Raw genomic sequence first — 22,610 nt, 5'->3', positions numbered from 1 at the left:
TTAGTTGCTCCATGGCATGTGGGATCTTCCTGGACCAGGGATCAAACCTGTGTCCCCTGCATTGGCAGGCAGATTCTTAACCACTGCACCGCCCGAGAAGTCCCACAATGTTCATTTTTTTCAACAAAAATTTCCCCTTTGTAGCTGGAACTGTGCTACTCCAAATCCATAATTCTTCAATTCACTGAGAGTTTGTTGAGGTATACACATTGTTTATGGTATGTGGTCTGAATCTTAGACATTTTTTTCTTTCATATTATATCCTGTGGTTAATAATTTTCCTAGTTTTTACTCAATTCATCTATATTTTATAGGTTTTTTATTATGATATCTGCAAGAAATATTTCTGTAGGCTCATTTTTGCTATTTAATTTTATCACCTTAGATTTAAATTATCCTTGTGCTTAATCTTCCACTAAGGAAAATACGTTTTATCATTATAGACAAGAGGCTAAAATAAAACTATCTCAGAAAGGGTGTACACCAGCCCCATGCCAGGTGCTTTACATAAAAGCAGTCTGAAGAATAAGTAGTATCACACCTTTATGAGCGTAATATAATATACACTCATATTATATTATAAGTAATATTACATCTCATTCCTTTACAGATGAGGAAACTGGGGCTCAGGAGGGCTGAACAATTTGCGCAGGATCATATAGCTAGTAAGCGGATGAGAACCTAGTTAAATGCATTATGGATGCCCTAGAATGTCACCAAAGTTAAACAGAATACAGATGAATTTTCCATAAAAAAGAAAGGGGATAAAAGACCCTCAGATACGTTAGAAAGATGAAACTCACTGAAAGATGAGGTTGTGGGGTGGGACCTCCCTTCTCCTACGCACCCCCCCACCTGGAAAGCACGAGAGAGAGAAGAAAAGAGCAAGAACACAGGAGTGTTCTGCGTGAGCACATGCATCGGACACAGTGCAGGTGGTGAAAGCACGCGCCGCAGTGTCTGAAAGATCCGGTGGGAGTCCTGCTTCTGCCGCTTTCCAGCTGTGTGACTTCAGGCAAGTTCCAGAGCGTGTAATGGAACATGGAATGAAGGCGGCAAGCATGAGCGAGAAGGGCTTCCCTGGTGGCACAGTGGTTGAGAGTCCGCCTGCCGATGCAGGGGACGCGGGTTCGTGCCCCGGTCCGGGAAGATCCCACGTGCCGCGGAGCGGCTGGGCCCGTGAGCCATGGCCGCTGAGCCTGCGCGTCCGGAGCCTGTGCTCCGCAACGGGAGAGGCCACAATGGTGAGAGGCCCGCGTACCGCCAAAAAAAAAAAAAAAAAAAAAAGAATGAGCGAGAAGAGCTGTTATCACAGGGTGGCACCAGGGAAATCACAAAGCACCTGCAAATCACCTGCCCCGCACTGCCTGCGGGCACATGATAAGCTCCCCAAATGGTGCCCGAGATTATTACACGGCTCAGCCAGGCCACGTCATCAACTCATACAAAAGTTTTTTGGGTTTACATTTTCAAACAGGAAACAGTTCCCAATTTGTGTGTACCTTTTCTAGGAAAGGTGTGAGGCGTAATCTGGCATCATGCAATTTGAAATACAAGTGAAACCCAGGTGCCATAAACAGTAGTTCTATAATAATCTGTAACAAGAACTTGTTTCTTTTCTTTTCTTTTTTTAAATTGAAGTGTAGTTGATTTACAATGCTATGTTAGTTTCAGGTGTACAGCAAAGTGATTCAGTTGTACATATATATATGCTTTTTCAGATTCTTTTACATCATAGCTTATTACAAGATATTGAATATAGTTCCCTGTGCTATACAGTAGGTCCTTGTTGGTTATTTTACATATAGTAGTGTGTATATGTTAATCCCAAACTCCTAATTTATCCCTCCCCCACCCTTTCCCCTTTGGTAACCACAAGTTTGTTTTCTGTGTCTGTGGGTCTGTTTCTGTTTTGTAACAAGAGCTTGAACCCAACCATCTCCCCACTCCTCATTTCGGTGGTTTTCATTCTCAGAGGAGCTTCTGTAACTTGCTGGTAGCAAGCTGATGCTGGGGAAGTCGGGGGAAGAGGGCTTGGCCTCTGAGGTCATTAGTTCTGTCATTGTTATTAAGTAACATAGCAGTTACTCAATTTCCTCAAGAGATGAGGACTTCTGCCTAACTGAGCTTTCTGATCACTTCAGGGTTAACAATAAAAAACTCTTTTAAGTCTTGTTAATTTTTTTTCTAAGTTATACAGGTTCCCGTTAATTAATTATATTAAATTAATATAGTTTAACCTTCCTCTGATGATTCAGACTCTTGCTCTGCCTCTGAATCAACTCCACAAGGCGTGTAGCGCCAGACTCTGGGAGGAGAAGATGGTGAAGTGGTTTAACAAGGACTGATCACGTAACACGGCTCTGAAGATTTATCTTTTCTCCTTAAATAAATCCCTCATGTCTAACTAGTTTGTGTTTGTGGTGGGGAGGGAGGGTTTCTTCTAGAAACTGAGTTTAGAAAGAAAATAGTTCATTAAGGGCTTTGGCTTACCTGAACTTCACTCGAGTACAGGTGAGTATATGCCTTAAACGAGAGTCTAGTGCCCTGAGAAGTGTTTTTGAATATAGTTCAGCATCTAGTAGCAAGCATTGGCTAGAGACAGGCAGAAGAAAAGCAACTTTGTCTAGCAGGCTCTTCATCTAAACACTGACCAGGATGGGGGGCTGAGTTAGCCACAGCTCTGCAGAGGTCACAGATTACACAGAATGTTTACAAATAATGCAGTACTAGATAGATGTGCACATGCTTGAAGATAAAAGGATCTTTTAGTAGAATGGCCCTTACCTTCACAGTGGTTTTGGAACTTGTATCCATGATGATTTGCCCTTTTGAAGAGGACGCTAAAGCTTAATTTTCTATGGCAAAAGGACTGCAGACAAATGCCAAAATTCTATTCCCAGACCTGAATTATATAATCAGCAATACAGCATTCAAACTGCACATCAAATAGTCTCGCTTTCTGGCAGACTATGAAAAAAATCAGCTTCAGCGTTTGAAGTAGGCATCTGTTTATGTAATGCAAGCAACCATGACTGCCAAACACAATAATTAAATGCTTTAACGAGTGAGAAATCTCGCCAGAATAGAGAGTTGATATGTAGCAGAAAATGCTGAATTATTTATTTCCTACTAGTTAGAAGCAGACACTCATACTGTGAGCCTACCTGCAGAAATATTAAAAGAGAAAGGAGGGCAGCAGAGGGGACCAGTTATCTTCCTTTTTATCCATCAATGTGCTCTTTCCTCCTACCTAAACTAAAAACATGAGGAGTTCTCACCCCCCCTTTTCACTATAATCTTACCTATGTGGAAATGAAATTAAACATCTACAAAGAAACAATAAATAATCCTAGTTTTCTCTTTTCATTCTTTGAATTATCAACTAAAAATGTAGTCACTTGGGGCTGTGCCTCTATTTCTCTTCTGGAGAGGGTAGACTGTGATTTCCTGAGTCCGTGATACGGAAGTGCTTTTGTGTCATTTACTTCTGTTTAAAAAAAAAAGAAGTTAGGGCTTCCGTGGTGGCGCAGTGGTTGAGAGTCCGCCTGCCGATGCAGGGGACATGGGTTCGTGCCCCGGTCCGGGAGGATCCCACGTGCTGCGGAGCGGCTGGGCCCGTGAGCCGTGGCCGCTGAGCCTGCGCGTCCGGAGCCTGTGCTCCGCGGCGGGAGAGGTCACAGCAGTGAGAGGCCCGCGTACCGCAAAAAAAAAAAAAAGGAGTGGTACACCTACTCATCTTTAAAAATTTCTTCTAATTCTAAAGTCTTTGATACGATGTCTGTCATAACATTCAAAGGAAAAAGATCATAGCACAGTAACAAATAGCTGAAGACACTGTGCATCAATGCTTTAATAGTACTTAAAATAATAATTGAAAACATTCCTTGATATGTCTTATACATTATAGTTAATGCATGTATATATGTTTACTATGTACATTTACCACATATATTTATATATTAAATAGTTTACACTAATTATATTACACATGTGTCAAAGCAATAATGACTTAAAATTTTCTGTATTCTATTCTCTTTTCACCTCAAGGTTAGTATTTGCGAAATACAGCCTTAATTTAAAATAGGCTTATAATTTAAATGAGCGACTAATTAGATCTTTTCAAAGAATTCAACTTCTAAGACGACTGTAAAATCATCCTTAATTGTGATGTTCACTCATCTCCACGAACAAGCAATATAAATGTCTGCTGGTTTCCCCCAGGAACTTCAAGGAACAAAGGGGAAAGCAGAGGAGGCAGCAACAATTTCTAGAACTTGTATAGTACTACAGAGCACCTCGTGGCATTGATTTATTCATGTGGACAGCTCTGGAATTGGGCTCTAATTTTCTCCATGGTATAGAGAGAACCCAGGCAGAGACCATCCTTGCACCACTTATAAAAGGTGAGGCAGTGAAGAGAGGAAGACTTCTGGTCACATGCTTTTTTCCCATTATTTAAATAGTGGTTCCTCAATAACATCTTCTCATCTTTCGTGTGCCCTAGAGGGTAATTTCTTTAATGTCAGGGATCTCGTTGGTGCAAGGGACCATTAGCTCCTGACTAGCCTATTGAAAAGCCCCCTAATTATTTACAATAGCCAAGACATGGGAAGAACCCAAGTGCTTATCAACAGACAATTGGTTTAAGAAGATGTGAGATATATATATATGTAATGGAATATTACTCAGCCACCAAAAAGAATGAAATATTGCCATTTGCAGCAACATGGACAGACCTAGAGAATATCATACTAAGTGAAGTAAGACAGAGAATATTATATTATATCACTTATATGTGGAAATATAATAGAAATATTATATGATATCATTTATATGTGGAATCTAAAATATAATACAAATGAATCTATATACAAAACAAAAACAGACTCACAGACATAGAAAATAATCAATAATCTTATGGTTACTAAAGCGGAAAGGGAGGGAGCGGGGGATAAATTAGGAGTATGGGATTAACAGATACAAACTACTACACCTAAAATAGATAAGCAACAAGGATTTACTATATAGCGCAGGGAACTATATTCAATATCTTATAATAACCTATAATGGAAAATACTCTGAAAAATATATATATAACTGAATCACTTTGCTGTATACCTGAAACTAACAAACACTGTAAATCAACTATACTTCAATTAAAAAAGAAAAAGAAAAAGCTCTTAACTGGTTACCCCCTTTCCACTCTTATCTGTAATTCATTCTTTACCCCAAAGAGCAAACCTTCAAAAAACTAAGCTGGATTACATCACTCCCCTGCTTAAAACCTGTAAGTATGTTCCCACTGCAGTTAGAATAAAAGTCAGACTCCTCAACACGGCCTGCAACCCCACGCACGATACAGCCCTCACCTGCCTCTCCAGCCCCGTCTCATTGCCCCACTCGTCGTTGCTCACCAGCCTCTTACACATTCTGGCTTTCATTCATTCACTCATTCTCATTTTTGTCCCAACTTCAGGATCAGCCTTCGTGCCAATGAAAACCCACTCTCTTAAGTGTCCCTTGTTCTCTTCATTCACAACATTCACCGCAATGTGTAATTATACACCTAACGATGGTCTTTACAATGATCTTTCAGCTCCACTAGCTCCAGGCTTCCTGCAGGTACTTCCAAGGTAACCACTGTATCCTCAGCCCCACTACAGTGTCTGGCACATGGAGCCCATCCTTAAGTGCTGGCTGCGTGGAAGCCTGAGCAAGTGAGGCGTGGAGGACTCCTGACTTGACAAATTCCTCAGCGGTCTTCGGCTTTGGTTCCTTCTTACCCATAATGGCTCTGCCCTTTCTTCTTTAAAGGAGGATGCTTTAGGATGGGGAAGACGCAGCAACGTAGGAGCTGTAACATTATGCCCTTTGCCTTGGCCAAATGGACGACTCTTGGGGGTCAACAATAAAAAGGCCACTTAGCTATGAATGCTATGTGATCCAGGGTTTCCCCAACAATCCTAGGATAATTAGGGAACCCAAAAGTTTGCTGAATGAACCCAAAAATGTGAAAACATTTTTTATAACCCTTAGGTCTAGGGATGACAGGTTGCACAACTCCAGAGGGCCCCATTCCTGGTGGAGTGTGTGGAGCTGGTCTGTGTAGCTGTAGGTGGTGGCCCTGCTCAGTTCCTTAATGTTGCCTCTCTGGACTATTCTTCCAGCTCTAATATATATATATGTATATATATATATATATATATATTTTTTTTTTTTGGCGGTACACGGGCCTCTCACTGCTGTGGCCTCTCACGTTGCGGAGCACAGGCTCCGGACGCTCAGGCTCAGCGGCCATGGCTCACGGGCCCAGCCGCTCCGCGGCATGTGGGATCCTCCCGGACCGGGGCACGAACCCGTGTCCCCTGCATCGGTAGGCGGACTCTCAACCACTGCGCCACCACGGAAGCCCTATTCTTCCAGCTTTATGCTTTGCTCCTGGGCTTATTCTTTGTTAAAAACCTAATATTTATCTTACACAAGTCTTTAAAAATATGACTAAATGGATCATATTCCTTATAAAGTTAAAGAAATAAAAGTCAGTGAGAGGCTATGAAAAGTGAAGCTACTTAAGTCAATCTTTTTAGTAGAACACCACCAACATTACTGATTTTTGAAAAATGATTCCTCGTTGCTTCTTTACTTTGAAAACATAAGCACATGTGAAAATATTATATAAATTTTTTTTCTTGATGGTTTTTCTTGATACTCCTATTAAAATCCATGGGGTTTATAAAGAAAAATAAACATCTATTTCATTGAAGGAGCAGGGATAAAAATTAATAAAGCCGCGTCTTTCCTTCAATACAAAAATCCCTTAGCAATCTCAGGAATGGCTTCAAAAGGAAATTAGAAATACATTTCAAGGTCAAAATCTGGGTTAGCGTTAAGTCAACATGGAGAACACCTTTGGTAAGAACCTGACTGAGTGTAAGAATCATTCTTTACAATTGCTACTGCCAAAGGATCTAAATGAATAGTTCAAGTCACTCTGACATCAAGTCAGGTATTGAAAGTAATTTAGGTAAAAATTTCCCCCAAAGAACATCTCATGATTTTCCGTGTTAGCTAAAGAGTTAATTCTCCCCTTAGAGTGAAGCCTTGTGGATTCGAGCAGAAGTAATTACAAGGGAGTCAGGCATCAAAGTAGGTCAGAGAATGCCCTCTGTAGGAACACAAATACCATCTCAGATGCCTCTTCAGCCCTCACCTGCCCAGGCCAAAGTCATATTTTCTTCCTCTTCGCTCCTACTCATTTTGTACAATACAGACACATCCCAGCTCTCTACAATTATGAGCCTTGCGGATGCCCGTCCGCCTCTACTTGAGGGCTAGTTCTAAGTCAGGGACCTCCCTTTGTCTCTCCTGAATCCACAGTGTAGCCGTGCAAATGTTTGACTTAGAAAAAAGAACGTCGGTACTTGCGGTGATCTTATTTTAGCCATCCGACAATACGAGGTGGGGGAGGAACAGAGAAGCCCTGAGAAGAAGGCTTAAGTTAAAATGTTTAAAAGTAAATTAGGATCAACAATTGCTTTGAGTCATCACTGCCATAAAATAAAAAGATTACTGCCAGATGCATAAAATATATTGCTCACAATAACTTGGCTCTCCTTTTACTTACATTTAAGGTCAATTAAGACATTATGCTTTGCGTTACTTTGTACAGAATAGGAGGACTGGAGAAACTATGGATTTTGTAGCATCAGAAGACTAAAACAGTTTTCCAGAAATGAATCAAAATTTAAGTAAATGAAAGAAACACAAGGTTTTAAACCTCTACTGCACTCTTCTCCCAAAATAATCAACATATTTTCAGGATGACACATAAAGCATTCTGATTTTAAAGTCCTTTGTCCAAGTGTTTCAGGTCAGACCTGATTGGGAACACTGCACCCCAGCTGACAAGAATGCCGAGCTCTCACTTGGTCATGAGAGCCAGCAAGACTCCATGGAAACCAGTGAGTCCCAACAGATCAAAGAAGAGGTCAGCACTCAACAATTGCCTCCAACAATCCCAAAATAGAAACTATGCTCAACACAGGTACAATTGCTCAAATGGACCATTAAATTTTATTGTAGAAGAACTCAAAATATCACCCCCCCAAACCCAGAAATTTATAAAGGGAACTTTTGGCTCTCAGAGAAAACCATAATTTCTTCTTTGGAACTCGACTACTGGGAGTTGAAAAATATTTGAGGGAGCCGTAAAGAACCAAATCATTTAGCACTTTGTCTAGAAGGTGTTCTGGTGTTTAATGCTCCCCTGATAATTTTTTATTTTGTTCTCAGAAACGTTACAGGAAGGGCAGCCAATGCTTTACGTCCTTTCTTGGCAGGTACAGATAGCAGTGAGGTGCACATTCCGTCCTTGCAGAAGCACCAGGACACAGCAGTACGTGGGCACAGGGAGCCTTTCCCGACGCACAGAAAAACTCTCACACCTGACAACAGCCAGCTGAAAAAAACAGCAAGTACGCTTTCAGAATCCATCTTCCCTTTCATATTCCTGGAAGGACCTATTTGTATACAAGTATTTTAGCCACTCTTGTATACAAGTCAATCTTCAAATACTTCTGCTCTTTACGTCTCTTTAGACACACATCTCAAAAATAGACAAGAGGTCTTGAAACCTTTTAATATCTGCTGATTGAGAAATCTTTTCAAGGGACAGGTAGCACTCGACAACAATACATAGTATTTTTACTTGGTGGAATTAATATCACCTGGAGCTCTAAAGGAGGGTCAATTCTGCTTCTCATCACTTCCTATCTCTCCATACATGTGAATCCTATCTTTCCGTACATCTGAATTCGGTTTCTCTAAATGTTCCGGAGCAGCATACGCTCCTTACACAAAAGAAAACAATGTGATCTTAGGGTCATTTTAATGCAGGAAAATATTTCTGTTTGAGTTAATAAAACATATTGTTTAGACACATCTGTTGCAAATAGGAAAAACTAGACTCCTATGAACAAGGAAAATTAATGATACTGTGGGAGGTTGTCGCTGGAAACTGTGCTTCAAACTACTCTTTCCCAAGATACTTTATAATGTTAGATTGTGTGTTACAAGAAGTCTCCTCTGCCCAAACCCCATTTTAGTGCTGCAATAAGACAACATATTGCTGTCTCTTATAAGTTTGCTGAAAACACAAAGACTTGACTGAACAGATAATAGAAACAAGTAGCCTTCTTAGGCTTCAAAGACTAGGTATCCATAAAGTCAATGGGTGGAAATCCTTTTTGAAAGTCATGTCTACAGCCATTCAAGATTTTGAAAGTCTGATGTTGGGATGCTAGAAACTTGAAATCTTAGTAGTTAGGTGACCAAAGGTGATACAAACCCAGCCCTAATATATGTTTAAACAGGCCCAATTTTCATGTTGCAAGATTTGAATGGTTGGCATTCCCAGCTCTAAACAGACTAATATAGCAAATCAAGTTTTAAAAGTCCATCTTTCTTATTGCTCATCAGTTTAAAACAATATGTGTGTGTGTGTATCTATATACATACCCCCTTTGTGGAAAAACTAAAGAATTTTACAAATGCAGTTGGTATACTGGGCTAGAAGACAAGACACCTTGATTCTAGTTCAGTCTCTGGCACAAACTTGCCGCGCAAATTTGGTGGTGACGCCAACTTTCTCTGTGCCTCAGTTTCCTCATAAGCAACGTGAGGTATTTAGGACTAGATCTTTTTGGTGTCTAAAATTAACACCTAGGTATGGCTGAGGTGAGCACAGAGATGGGTGGAGACACTAGGCGTACTGGTTATCTGGAGGGTAGAATTCTACCCCAAGCAGAGAAGAAGGGCATTTCCTGAATAGGCAAGATGACAAACAGATGTTAGGTCAGCAGCAAATGGACCAACAGAGCAGAGGGGGTATGGGATGGAGAACTAACATGAGATTCTGCTGGACAGAGCCAGACAAAAGAAGCCCTTGAAGGGGAAAGCCAGTGTTATCCTGTGGTGACCTCAGCTTATTGATAGGGAGGCCAAGTTTACCCTTGTTCTTAAACTTTTTACTCTTGACAATATTCCAATCTGAATATATTGCCTTACTTTAGACAACTACAACTCTATCAGACTGCAGAAAGTGGAACATCTGGCCCTCTTAATACATTGTCCACATTATATGTCTGCATTATATTTACACAACTTGCCTCTTTCATCCAGAGTGCTGCCAGGGTGGAAGGAGGACTCATTTTCCGGTAGATACAGCATTATAAAGGATAAATAGGTAACATTGATCTATGTAACTTGGATGCTAAATACCACAAGAAGCCTGTCCTCCTGGTTATAACGTAGCCCCACCCAGCTGTCCAAGGCAGAAGCCTAGAAGCCATCCTTCAATTATTGGACTACTTTCCTCAGGCCCTGTATCTATAGTTTATGTCTGAGTTCTAAAGATAGAGGAATAGAGAGCAGAAAGTATTTTTTAACAGAGTAATTTTCACTTAAAACTCTATCAGGTATTTAGAAGCATCTGCCCCAATTCTGCACACAATATACTATGACTCTGGCACATGCTCCAAAGAGCAAAGCACCAACTGGCCTCGGGTGGGCTCTGTGCGTGAGTGATTCCGGATGGCAGCGCTGGTTGGATTTCAGGCACTTCCAGTCATGGAGAGCTCAGCAACTTAGATCAGAAGATTAAGACAAGACCACAGCTGTTCATAATATGAGATGTGCTCCCCTCCCTCCAAGGTGCCAAGAAATAACTTGAGGAACTTTGTAGAAGTGCGGTCTGCAATAGTATGTAGGGATAAGAGCCAGGGATGGAAAGATTATGCTCAGAACTATGTTTTATTTAGAAATAAAACTGCAACAATTAAGTATAATTGCCTCAATTTCATGGGCATTTTCGGTTGCTTACCCAGCATCTACTTTCCACTTCTCCCTTCACAACAGCTTGTTTTGCTGAGGCATCCACCCCCTTGTCCCTCCTACTCACAGTCACATCCTATTTTCTCTAAATGGTTCTCTTGGGAACCACATTCTCCTGAATCAAGATACCATATTATTTAACCCATTTACTGAGCAACTGCTCAGTATACAAGAGGGAGCAAAACTAAATAATTTGCCTTTTAGGCTAAAACCTGGTGGTGGGGAGAGATAATTAACCTTCTTTCTATATATAAATACAAACATTTGATGTTTAAATTGGCGCTCCCAAAGCATAGATGATTTGTTTAATTGTAAGTCCGAATGAACTTCCAAGAAGTAGTTGGAAATAATTAGAAGAAAAAGTTTTCTTGGATGTCTTTCAAGATATTCAGAAGAACGATCATGGAGGAAGAAAAATAAATTTAAGTGTTCAATATCTCACAGCAGGTCAGCCGGTCATGTCAACGAACCTCTTACCATCTGGTTTTTGTATTCTAAAGTGACCCCATGAGCATTATACTTATTTTCATAAGTGTTTAAAGTTTCTCAGATAGGAAAGCTCATGTTCATAAAATCATAAATGTGGAAAACTTAGAAATTTTATTTTGTGTCTAAGAAACACACAGTTGAGACTGGTCTCTAGATATACAAAGAGGTACAAGAGTTCATTGAGTTCCAAAGGCAAAAACCCTACATCCCCCATGAGAATCCAGCATTTTACTATTTGCTTCTCAGGCTCACTCAACTCTACACATACAGGCAGAACGAATTTAAAAATGGAGCACATTCCAAAAAACTCCTGGTAAATGGTTGTTTATTTCTACAGGAAAATGTGTTCCAGGTTCTATTGGTATAGAGGGTTCCCAGCTGCTTTGCCTGTAAAAGCTTTTTAACCCATAATGATTCTCAAATGTGGGATCTAACCATAGGTTATCAGTGTTTTTATGGAAGAATATGTCTCAGAGACCAGGGGGTAACCCTGATTGGGAAGATGGCGACTTGAAAGGCAAAGATTGCCTTACCCTCCCCCTTCTTCTCTCCTTCAACCTACTATTACCATAACCAGCCAATTCTCACTTTGGGATTTATGAGGGAGGAGGGCTATCATGATCTCCATGTTCCTCCTTTCTACAGCCCACTCTTCTTCTTTTTTTTTTTGGCCGCACCCTGCGGCACGCAAGACCTTAGTTCCCTGACCAGGGATTGAACCTGCGCCCCCTGCAGTGGAAGCGTGGAGCCTTAACCACTGGACCGCCAGGGAAGTCCCTGGCTCACACTTCTGAATTACTTACTCCTCCCTCCTCTCCCTAAGAGGTCCACACAGGGCATCATTCTTACATTCTCCTCATTCTCCTCTCAGGATACCAGGCCCCATCTTACTATTCATTTCAAAGCATTCCCCCTAAACTCTTGCATGAAGTAAATAAGAATGCCTGGGTATTAGAGTTTCAAAATTCAAACTGGCATAAATTATAAATATATCAAACTTGAAAGTGCTATATAATTGTAATGTGCTTCTATTATTGCTTTGATATGTTGACGAAGCTCTCCTGAATCATTCTTATACACGATTACTCACGTCTGTATGACTTATAGTTTTATAGCTAATATGTGTCTCTCTACACTCTGATATCAAGACACATGGCCTCATAAAAATGTTTATGCCACATTTTCTAGTTGTGAGAAGTTCTACAAATATTGGAATCGCAATTGTTTATATGAACAGTGGGGAAGAATATTAGTATTGGCAACCGGCCACCAAAATGCCCTGAACTGCTTTCCAGGTACAGTATGGGTTAAACAGGCTCTGTTTGCCAGAGGACTTCCCACACCTAGCTTTATATCTAATGAGGAAAAAACACACTCCAAAATATTTTTCAAATGAACTTTTGGAAAACAACCCTGGCTTAAATTGAAGATTGCCTGCGTGTAACATATGCTGTGTATACACATGGTTTTACTGACGGAACCCTTATTAGGTCCCAGTCTTTCCCTACAGAATCCTGGTCTTGAATGTTCAAATATTCTTGAAAAATTTTGAAGTTTTGAAATTTTTCTTTGCAAAGTTCCTTTTCCTAAGAGAGAGATCTTCCCAGATCCCAGTGGTGGTGCGTGCTGAGTCAGCCGGCGCCTCTACACCTTCTGGGGTTTCATCTAGCACTGCCTCCTGGACGGACAAGGGAGAGGTGGGCACAGAGCAGAGAATTAATGCACCGAGCCGGGTGTTCCACAGCTGGGGGATGTGGTTCCCAACTCTTCACGCCCTCACCTTGACCCCAAGAAGGAAGAAGGCCATTCCCCTGGCAAGGGTTCTTCCAAAGGCTCTCACGCAGTTCAATTTCACAACTTTAAGCCTGAAGACAAAGGAGACTTCTTTTTCTTAAGTAAATATTTTAACAAATAACTTCTCCATATAGGCAAAATATTGCCAGAATTAGTAATCTGCATTTTGTTTAGAAATAGACTTTGCAAATGCATTTAAATGTGAATTTAGGATGGAACACACACCTTGGCAGGTGAAACTTGGCCACAACGTGTTTCAAATGATTATTTTGCCAATACTTATACTGTTGAAAGAGAGGGTCCCCAAACCTCCAGTTAAAATGATAAAGTATGGAGTTTTAAAAACTGGCTCTGAATACGGGGTGATTAGATAAAGCTAAAAGACCCATCATTACAACTTATATCTACCTATAATTCTTAATGGTAATTCTTTATTTGTCATTAACTATTTTCAGTAAATTGACTTGTACTGTACTTCCCTGTTATTTTTATCATTAATTTAAAACACAGTTCCTTAAGACTAAACTGTATTTGCAGATTTTATTTAAAAAACTATATATATAAACATATAAATGTAGACAGAGCAGAATAATAATGCATCCTTTCATCTACCTTCCACAACGATCAACTGATGGCCAATCTTGTTTCATAACTTTCCCCGCTCAATCTCATTCCACTCACAGATTACTTTTTAGCCAATTTTATTTAAGTACAATTTGTATACAATAAAATCCACCATTTTAGCTGTGCCTTTCTGTGAATTTTGACAAGGCATACAATTTTGTAACCTCCTTTACTGTCAAGTTATCAAGATATAGAATTTTCCCATCCCACCAAAGAGTTCCCATGTTCCCTTTCATAGTCAATTCCCTATCCTTAGCCCCATCCCCTGGTAATGCTGTTCTCTATCCCTGTAGTTTTGCCTTTGTGATAATGTACTATAAATATAATCATACAATATGTAGTCTGTATATGAATCTGCCTTCTTTCACTTAGTCTAGTGCCTTTGCGATTCATGTATGTTGCCCAAAATACCTGTATTTCGTTGCTTTCTATTGCTGAGCGGTGTTCCATTGAGCAAACGTAGCGTAGTTTATCCATTCACCAGCTGATGAATATTTGTTTTCTTTTGTTTTTTCCACTTTTTTGGCAATTGTTAATAAATATATCTACTCTAAACATCCACATACAGGTTTTTGTATGGATTTATATCTTCATTTCACTTGAGTAAATATCTGAGAGATTGATGAGTTGTATGGTGGTTTATATTAAACTTAATGAGAAACTACTAAAGTGTTTTCCAAAATGGCTGAACCATTTTGCATTTTCACCAGCAGTGTACAATGCCCTGTATCCACACCAGCATTCAAATAACTGGGATCTAATTGTGATTTTAATAAGAATTTCCCTAATAAATGATGATGTTGATCATCTTTCATTTGCTTATTTGCCAACTGTATCTCATTTTTAGTGAAGTATCTGTTCAAATCTTTTATTAATTTTTAATGATGTTTTGTTATTATTGCATTTTTAGAGTTCTTTATATATTTTTATCATATATGTGTATTATATTTTCTCCCAGCCTGTGAATTATCCTGTTTATTTTCTTCTGTGTCTTTCAAATAAAGAGATTTTTTAAATTAGAAAAATAATAATAAAATAAAAATAGAAAACCCATCATGAACAAAACGGTCCCTTCAGTTTAAAAGTGCCACCACATTTTTATCTCTAAACGATCTCTTCTCTGACTCTTCCTCAGGCTTATTTTTTATAGCAACATCCTCCCCACCAGACTGTCCCAGCGGAAAACCTGGCCAGGAGGAGAGGGGAGAAAAAGTTACCTGGACTGAAGAGGCAAAGAAGAAAAATGAAAATGTGCCCAAGAAAAAAATTTAGGCCTAGAAAATAATAGTTATGAAGACAATTAGAATATTTCCTATCTTGGAGGTACTCCAAGAAAATAAAACATGAGTGTATATACAGCCATGTTTTAAGATTGCCCAGGGCTTAAAAGGCAGTTTTGTGAGAAATACTGGATAGTAAGATTTTTTGGAGTTTCAAAGTTTACTCTGCAATATTCTTCACATTCAGAACTACCAACAAAGAAATTTGGGCTAATCACGCTACATGAAGACATTTACCTGGGAACCCTCCATACTTAAAACCAACATGCAGGCTACTGATTCCATCTGAATATATGTGAACCTTCTTAAGTTTGAATCCAAAGAGTCTGTGAATAGTTAGTTACATATCAGGCACCAGGCTATAGATCATATGCATAAGACCTAGTCCTGCCTTTGAACTTTTAGTCCATTAGAGCAGGAATTAACAACACTCAAGAAGGATTTTTAAGACCACAAAGCAGTGTCAAGAGGCACTACAAAATTAAAATTGCTAAAAGAATTGTTCTGAAGCTAACTTATATACGAGGAAGCAGATAGAATCAGGCTGGAGTCATTTATGAAGGAGGAGGAACCTGAACTGAGTTTAAGAGGATAGATAAGGTCTCGATAATAGTATTACTGCGATCACCCTCCAGCTCCATTTGATAGCCTACCAGGCTCTCACCACAGCTGGCATTGTACATGCACTCTCTGGACCCACAGCTAGACTGTAGTGAGTTTATCGTCATGACTTTATAGCTGAGGATGGCAGAAAACGTGCCTGAGGCCTCCCAGGAAGGAGATGAGCCGCCCAGGTCCAACTGACCCCAGAACCCACGGTGTTTCCCTCATGACAACTCCAAGGAGTGGAGACAGTTCTGGGTGGCAAAAAATAGACTTTTCTAGAACAGTTGACTTCAAGATGAAAAGCAAAAATAGGTCAGAGCTTATGGAGCAAGCAACAATGTATCCCTGTGAATTTTAGACTAGACACCTGACATAACTAACCCAGCCCTGTGGGTGGACCAGGCTGGTGGGCAGCATGAACTGGAGGTTCACGAATTTGGAAAAACCAGAGAGAAAGAGAATCTGGTTCTTCTGCCCTGATGTGGTACCACAGAGGTACGTGGCATGGCTGAGCTGCAGGCAGTATCCCACATTCCAGGGCAGCAAAGAAGATGGTGGACTTGTACTTGGGTATTTATAACTCATCCTGTTTCTTAAAACTACTGGTTGTGAGACTTCAGGCAATGACTTAAATTTCTGAGAATTTCAGTCTCCTAACCTTGAAGCCCAATTCATGATGATAACTGCACAAAGCTAAAAGGATGAAATAAGAAAAAGCATATAATGTGTAGCATGTGGCAAACATTCAGATATTCACCTTTCCCTTCTCTGAAGTCTGTGGAAATGGAAAAGAAGGGCTGAGACAGATAGGGAAGTAAATTTAGGGAGATCTAGTGACAAATTAGGTATCAGGGGTGGAGGTGGGGGGTGGGGGAGGAAGGGAGAAAGATGTCAAATGTGCATTTGAAATGATAAGCCTGCACAAAAGTATCTTTATTTTCCTCAAATAGGAGTTAAAAGGTAGTTTTAGGAATAAGTGGCCTTAGAGGTAACTGGGAGATCCCCAACTGAAAACACTCAGAAAAGAGTTAGAAATGAGACGGAGAGTTTAGAAACAAAAGAGAGACCAGAAAAAAAAGGATTTGGTGATCATTTGCCTAAGAGCCTGGTTGCTATAATATTCCATTTATGAGGGCTTGTGAAATTGCTAAACTCTGTTTTTCTTTGAATGACTATGCTTTAGAAATCAAAGGAATATATATGAAGTTACAACATTTTAAGAAATCCAATTCCACATTTTTTAAGACAAAGAATATTAAAAGAAAATACTCTACTTAATACAGGACTTAAGATCAATTGCAACGCCCGTCTTTCAATTTAAAACACAATGATTGCTTTAATACCTGACTTAACTCTAGAAAGCCTTTATCACGAATGTAATCTGCCTCTCCAGAACAGGCTTTCCTTATGGCACAGAAAAGTCATGACGGTGTAAGGCAATAAAACACAGATTTTAAAATGATGCATACCTTGGAAAATGCAGCTGAAACAGCAATAGTTGGGATTTGAAATGAGACAGGAAGCAAGGGGCCAAGACAGAGGCAGAGGGGATGTCAGCTTTATTCAGTCAACATGAATACAGGCCTTGCTTACCTAAAGCTATGGTGGATAATTCTGTTGTACGGACTTCCTAAGCTTGGTGAATCTGGTCCAGTGCTTCTACAAGTTTCTCAGATATTACAACTAACTGTCTGTTCCAGACACTAGATTCATTACCTACAGCTGCCAAAAGCAGATCTGGCACCACTGGACTCATCTGGTTCTTCTGACATTTTAAGTGACGGCCTTTCCGTGTCTATTAGATGGTCCCTTTGCAAGCGCTGGGCAGGTCTATCCAAGGTTCATCATCAGTGGCAGATGTCAAGAGCATGAGACCTTCAAAAATCCTCTGCGAGCCCATACTTCATGGGGATTGGGTATTCTATATGGTTTCCAAAACACAACAATTATCTTGCACCTAGCTACATAACAAGTGAATAACTTATTAACCTCCGTGTATCTAAAGTACAGCTTTGAAATATACAAAGGAAAAACTGATAGAACTAAAAGAAAAAATTAACAATCCACTCAACACAATTAAGTTCCAAAACAGCTCCCTCAGAAAATGACAGGTCAAATAGAGCAAAAGTTAAGTAAGGATACTGATAATCTGAATAACAGTTAAATGATTTTGATTTACTTGATAACTTTGTACACAACAGAAAGTAAGCATTATTTTCGAGACATGGGACAGTCACAAGTGAATAATTTATATGGGAAGTACATCTCTTTGGATCATATTTCTAGGTCCTTTGGTACTCTAAATTTGTGTTACCACTTTTTTTTTTTTTTTATCACATACTGCTTCACAGAAAGGTTACTTGTTAGATGTGTTTTACCTTATCTGGCGTACTTTACAACCTTTCCAAGGACAGAAGCCTTGTCTTCTTGCCTTTGCATCCCTCAAAATACTTAGTGCTTCACACAAAGTAGACATTCATTTATAAAATGATCATCCTGAAATAGATCACTTTTCATGATGTATCAATAACAGCCTATGCTAAATAATTTTATGCTACCTCTTTCCAATAAGGAGTCCCTCAGAATCTGTCAAATGTTATTAAGTTGGAGGCAGTTTAATAGCAAAAGGTTTAAGGAAACTTTCTTCCACAGTAGGATTTCAGAACACTGAACGTCACCCTTTGCTGATCCCTGATCCCTTTGCCAGTGGCTTAGCCGAATGCTTCAAGATGCTTCACAAGCTGTATGCATGGAACATACAGGTCAGTCTGAGGGGAGAGCAAAATGGGAGGGAATCCCTCACCATCAAACTCAGGGCTGGTTCCATTACTGATTATCCAGATGGAGCTCTTGGAGTCACTGTATAGAGTTTTATCCTCCAAATGTCCTCTTCGGTTCCTCTACCGAGACACGTCACAATTATGGCTTCAATTCGTCTATATTTCTTCCCACAACCCATTTCTGTGTTTGTGCTGGTCACTTCCTCTTTCCATACTACATTGGCATTTACCAAGCCATCTTCCACAGAGCGGCACAGTAATAGGTCAAAAAACTAGCAGGTGGGGAAGGGGGCTTTGGGGAGGGAGGAGGAATTCCATTTCAATAAGTCTGAGAACCTTGCCTGTAACACTTCCTTGTTGAAGACGTACAGTTCAGGGCAGCATAGTAAAGGCTCTGCAGGAAAAGTAATCATTAACCTTGCTTAAATCCCAAACTTATTTGACCCGTCCTTGTTTTTGACAGAAACCTATTACCATAATTCCACAAAACTGAGAACATACTGTCCTGAGAATCCTCTTATGCTCAATGCCAGGAACGGGAACTAGTTCCTTATTCCAAAGGTCATCCCTTCAAGAGAAAACAAGTCCCTTTTTTTTTTTTTTTTTTTTAAACTTATGTCCTTTTTCTCTCAAAAATGGTTGGGGACTTCCCCTCATACCTTTCCCAGATACAATGAAGGATCTACAATGAAGAAGTCTTCCTCCTTCACCCCTCCTCCCCACCAAACGGTGTCTAGTCTCTATACCAGCTTAAGGTATGCAAACTTCCAGAAGATATTAAAAAATTTTTTTAATTTTAATTGTGGTAAAATACACATATTTTTAAGCGTACAGTTCCGTAGTGTTAAGTACATTCACACTGTTATACAACCCATCTCTGGAACTCTTTAAAAGGAGATTTTTTTTGTGTGTGGTACGCGGGCCTCTCACTGTTGTGGCCTCTCCCGCTGCGGAGCACAGGCTCCGGACGTGCAGGCTCAGTGGCCATGGCTCACGGGCCCAGCCGCTCCGTGGCATGTGGGATCCTCCCGGACCGGGACACAAACCCGTATCCCCTGCATCGGCAGGCGGACTCTCAACCACTGCGCCCCCAGGGAAGCCCAAAAGGAGATATTTTTTTAATAGAGGAGAGGTGCCCATACGCAGAAAGCCAAATCTGTATGTCTTTCTGAACGTGTAATTTTGTGCTATATTTTTGTAACCACTATATTTAGTTATTATAACACTTTTAATTTTCGATTATCCTTTAAAAATTATTTTCATGACACCTCCATGTTAAGAGATAGTCAAGGGATTTTGCAATGGAAGAAAACTGATGGAAAGCATCTCAATGACTTTTTAAAGATCCCACTGCATTAAGTCCCTGTCCTCTAGCTTAGTGCCAAGAATTGCACCAGATGGGTATATTATTAGCAATGTCTAGCGCAATATAATTAGTTATTTATTCACAATGTCAATCATTTATGCTGTAGCCACCGATAACTCTTCTATTAGCTGCCTTCCAATAAATCTATCAGCCTTAAGTAAAACACTTCCTGGAACACAGTGGCAAGGTCACTTACAGGATATGTAAAGGGCTGGGCAGTGTTGATTTCTCACTGAGCATCCTTCATTGCATTGTTTGTAAGTCTTAAGGGTAATAAGCCACAGTATTGCAACCCCACAAAGCCTTCAGCTTCAAGACTTTTGAGGTTCCACAGAGCATGTGGGCCTCCTGCAATTGCTCATGAAAGGGCCGTGAGAGTCCTCAGCTAGGGATGGAAGATGCCAGAGTGATGTTTATTCCCTCCAGAGAAGAGCATGACCACATGGTAGGGGTCAGAAAATGCTAGCAAGAACTGTAAAGGATGCCCCGAGCACCCCAGTGCCTGGTGTGTACCTTGGAACATTTAAGTGGCATCTCTCAGATACTCGGGCAGCTCTAGGCTGTGTGCTCCTAAACTCCACCCCTGATACACTTTCCTCAAAGAACCGGGGCAGGTGAAACCCTGGACAAAAAGATACCAAGAATAAAATGTATGGGAAAGTTTATTCAGGAAAAAAATATGTTTATATGAGCATGGGTACACACATATCTTTTTGGTGGTATTTCAAAGACGCAGTCTTTTTAAAAAATTATTTTATTAATGTATAGTTGATTTACAATGCTGTGTGAATTTCTGCTGTACAGCAAAGTGATTCAGTTATTCATATGCATAAACATCCTTTTTCATATTCTTTTCCATTACGGTTTACCTCAGGATATTGAACATAGTTCCCTGTGCTATACAGCAGGACCTTGCTGTTTATCCATTCTATATGTAATAGTTTTCATCAAAGATATAGTCTTGAAGCTGAATAACACAAACACACACACGCACGCACACACACAACACACACACACACACATCATACCAAGAGAAAATAATGCATTCTAATTCCTTTGGGGTGAAAAATAGGCCTATACTCCTCTGATTTTTCAAAAATTAGCTGGAGAGAGTGGCGCTTCTCTCTAGAATTCTCTTGTTTTCCTAGCTTAATTTGATCAACTGGTACCCAATGGCATCTATTGGCCTACTACCCTGGAGAGAACAGTTCTTATCTATAGCTTGTGGGTAACAAACTGGTAGATTATTATTTTATACTGATGTACCATATACATTTTTGTGTACATGCCCAGATATTTGCTAGTCTGAGAACTAGAAGTTTTGCAGTTCACTTATATACCCCAAACAATTTCAGAACACTTCAGAAGTATAACATGATTTGCGGGGGGGTTATCAATTTAATTATATGTATTTACATTTAAAATAAACAATTGTTTTAGAAATACAGGGGTACTTTTTCCTTTTGGAGGGCTAGGAAGAGGGAGCGTGGGGTGGCCTGGACCAGCCTGAGAACAGCATGGGGTGAGGGGAGTCTAGGGGGGCACCAAGGTGGAGAAGGCCATCAGAATACCTTTTCTGTTGTTGTTTTAAGAAGTTCTAGAAGGGAATCCCCTGGCAGTCCAGTGGTTAGGACTCCAAGCTTCCACTGCAGGGGGCATGGGTTTGATCCCTGGTCGGGGCACTAAGATCCAATAAGCCTCACGGCACTGTGAAAAAAAAAAAGTTCTAGAAAAGTAAAAAAGCTCCTTCTAACCCAGCTATTTTTGTGAAAGGGTAAACTGAGTCTCGAGATGGAGGCTGACCACTGAAGGGTCACCCATCCCTCCAGGCACTGGAGATGTGGCCCTTCCAGTATCCGATCTCCACGTTGTTACCTCAAACCAGAGGCCTGGAGCCCTAGTTCTCGGGAGGGGGAAACATGACTTTTCTAAAGAAGGAAATTAGCTCATTCATTCTTTCAGCAAACGTTTGAGCTTCCCTTATGTCTGGCTTTTTCTAGGGTATATAGCAACAAGCAAAACATGCAAAGACCTGGCTCTGAGGGAGTTTATATTTGAGTGGGTACCAATTTTGAAAAAGAAGTTCATCAGACATTCAACACACTTACTTTAAATGAACAAGTGACTTTTATAAGATATTCTTATCTGGTCACTGCAGTTGAAGACTGACAAAGCTATTTTCTCCAACACTAGATCATGGCTTCAGAAACAAACAAAACCGGATCGGTCATGGTAATTGAAAATGTCATGTACTCAGTAACACAGATCAGCAACCACGGAAGATCTAAGAGTTAAAGTCCACATGCCCACAGCAGCAAGGAGCAGGGGTCACCACTGTTCTCATGGAACACACACTTCTCAGGCAAAAATGCTTGTCCAAAATGGGACCAAAGAATCCTGAGCTAGTCCCGCCTCCCCTTCCCTTACTTTGCGTATCATATTACAAAGCAAACAGAATATCAGTGGGTCTCTCAGGGGAGAAAATATTTCTTTTATTCTAAGAAAACATCATGAATAACCACAGCTATCTAACCTAACAAGATGTCATTTCTTTCTTTGGAGATGAACCATGTATCTCTCTGGTGAGCAGACAAGTCTATGAACTCATTTCCAGAGAAGGTAATCATTTCTGAAAAAGAAATGATTATTCCACTTCAAAAAAAGAAAAAAAAAAAGCGTTCAAATGACTGACTCTGTCACACATATAGAGTGTGCCTGACTGCGATCCAGGTAGGGGCACATGATGGTTTTCTTGGGCTCTGAGGTACTTTGGCCCCT

The 22,610-nt window shown here is 40.2% G+C and overlaps 1 pseudogene across 1 annotated transcript in view; it reads right to left on the bottom strand.

Moving 5' to 3' along the window:
- Positions 1–8,467: 8,467 nt before the first annotated feature.
- Positions 8,468–22,610, bottom strand: part of LOC149747911 (uncharacterized) — a 74,987-nt pseudogene continuing 60,844 nt past the window's right edge. Inside the window, exon 4 of the transcript XR_016395111.1 lies at positions 8,468–21,539. The product of XR_016395111.1 is annotated as an uncharacterized LOC149747911 (transcript). The remainder of the gene's footprint in view (positions 21,540–22,610) is intronic.

The sequence above is a fragment of the Delphinapterus leucas genome, chromosome 12, assembly GCF_059928025.1.
Source record: "Delphinapterus leucas isolate spDelLeu-1000000601 "Yukka" chromosome 12, BTC_Dleu_Yukka2, whole genome shotgun sequence".
Lineage (NCBI taxonomy): Eukaryota > Metazoa > Chordata > Mammalia > Artiodactyla > Monodontidae > Delphinapterus > Delphinapterus leucas.
The sequence above is the reverse complement of the archived record's forward strand: the minus strand, read 5'-3'. Positions and strand labels throughout refer to the sequence as shown.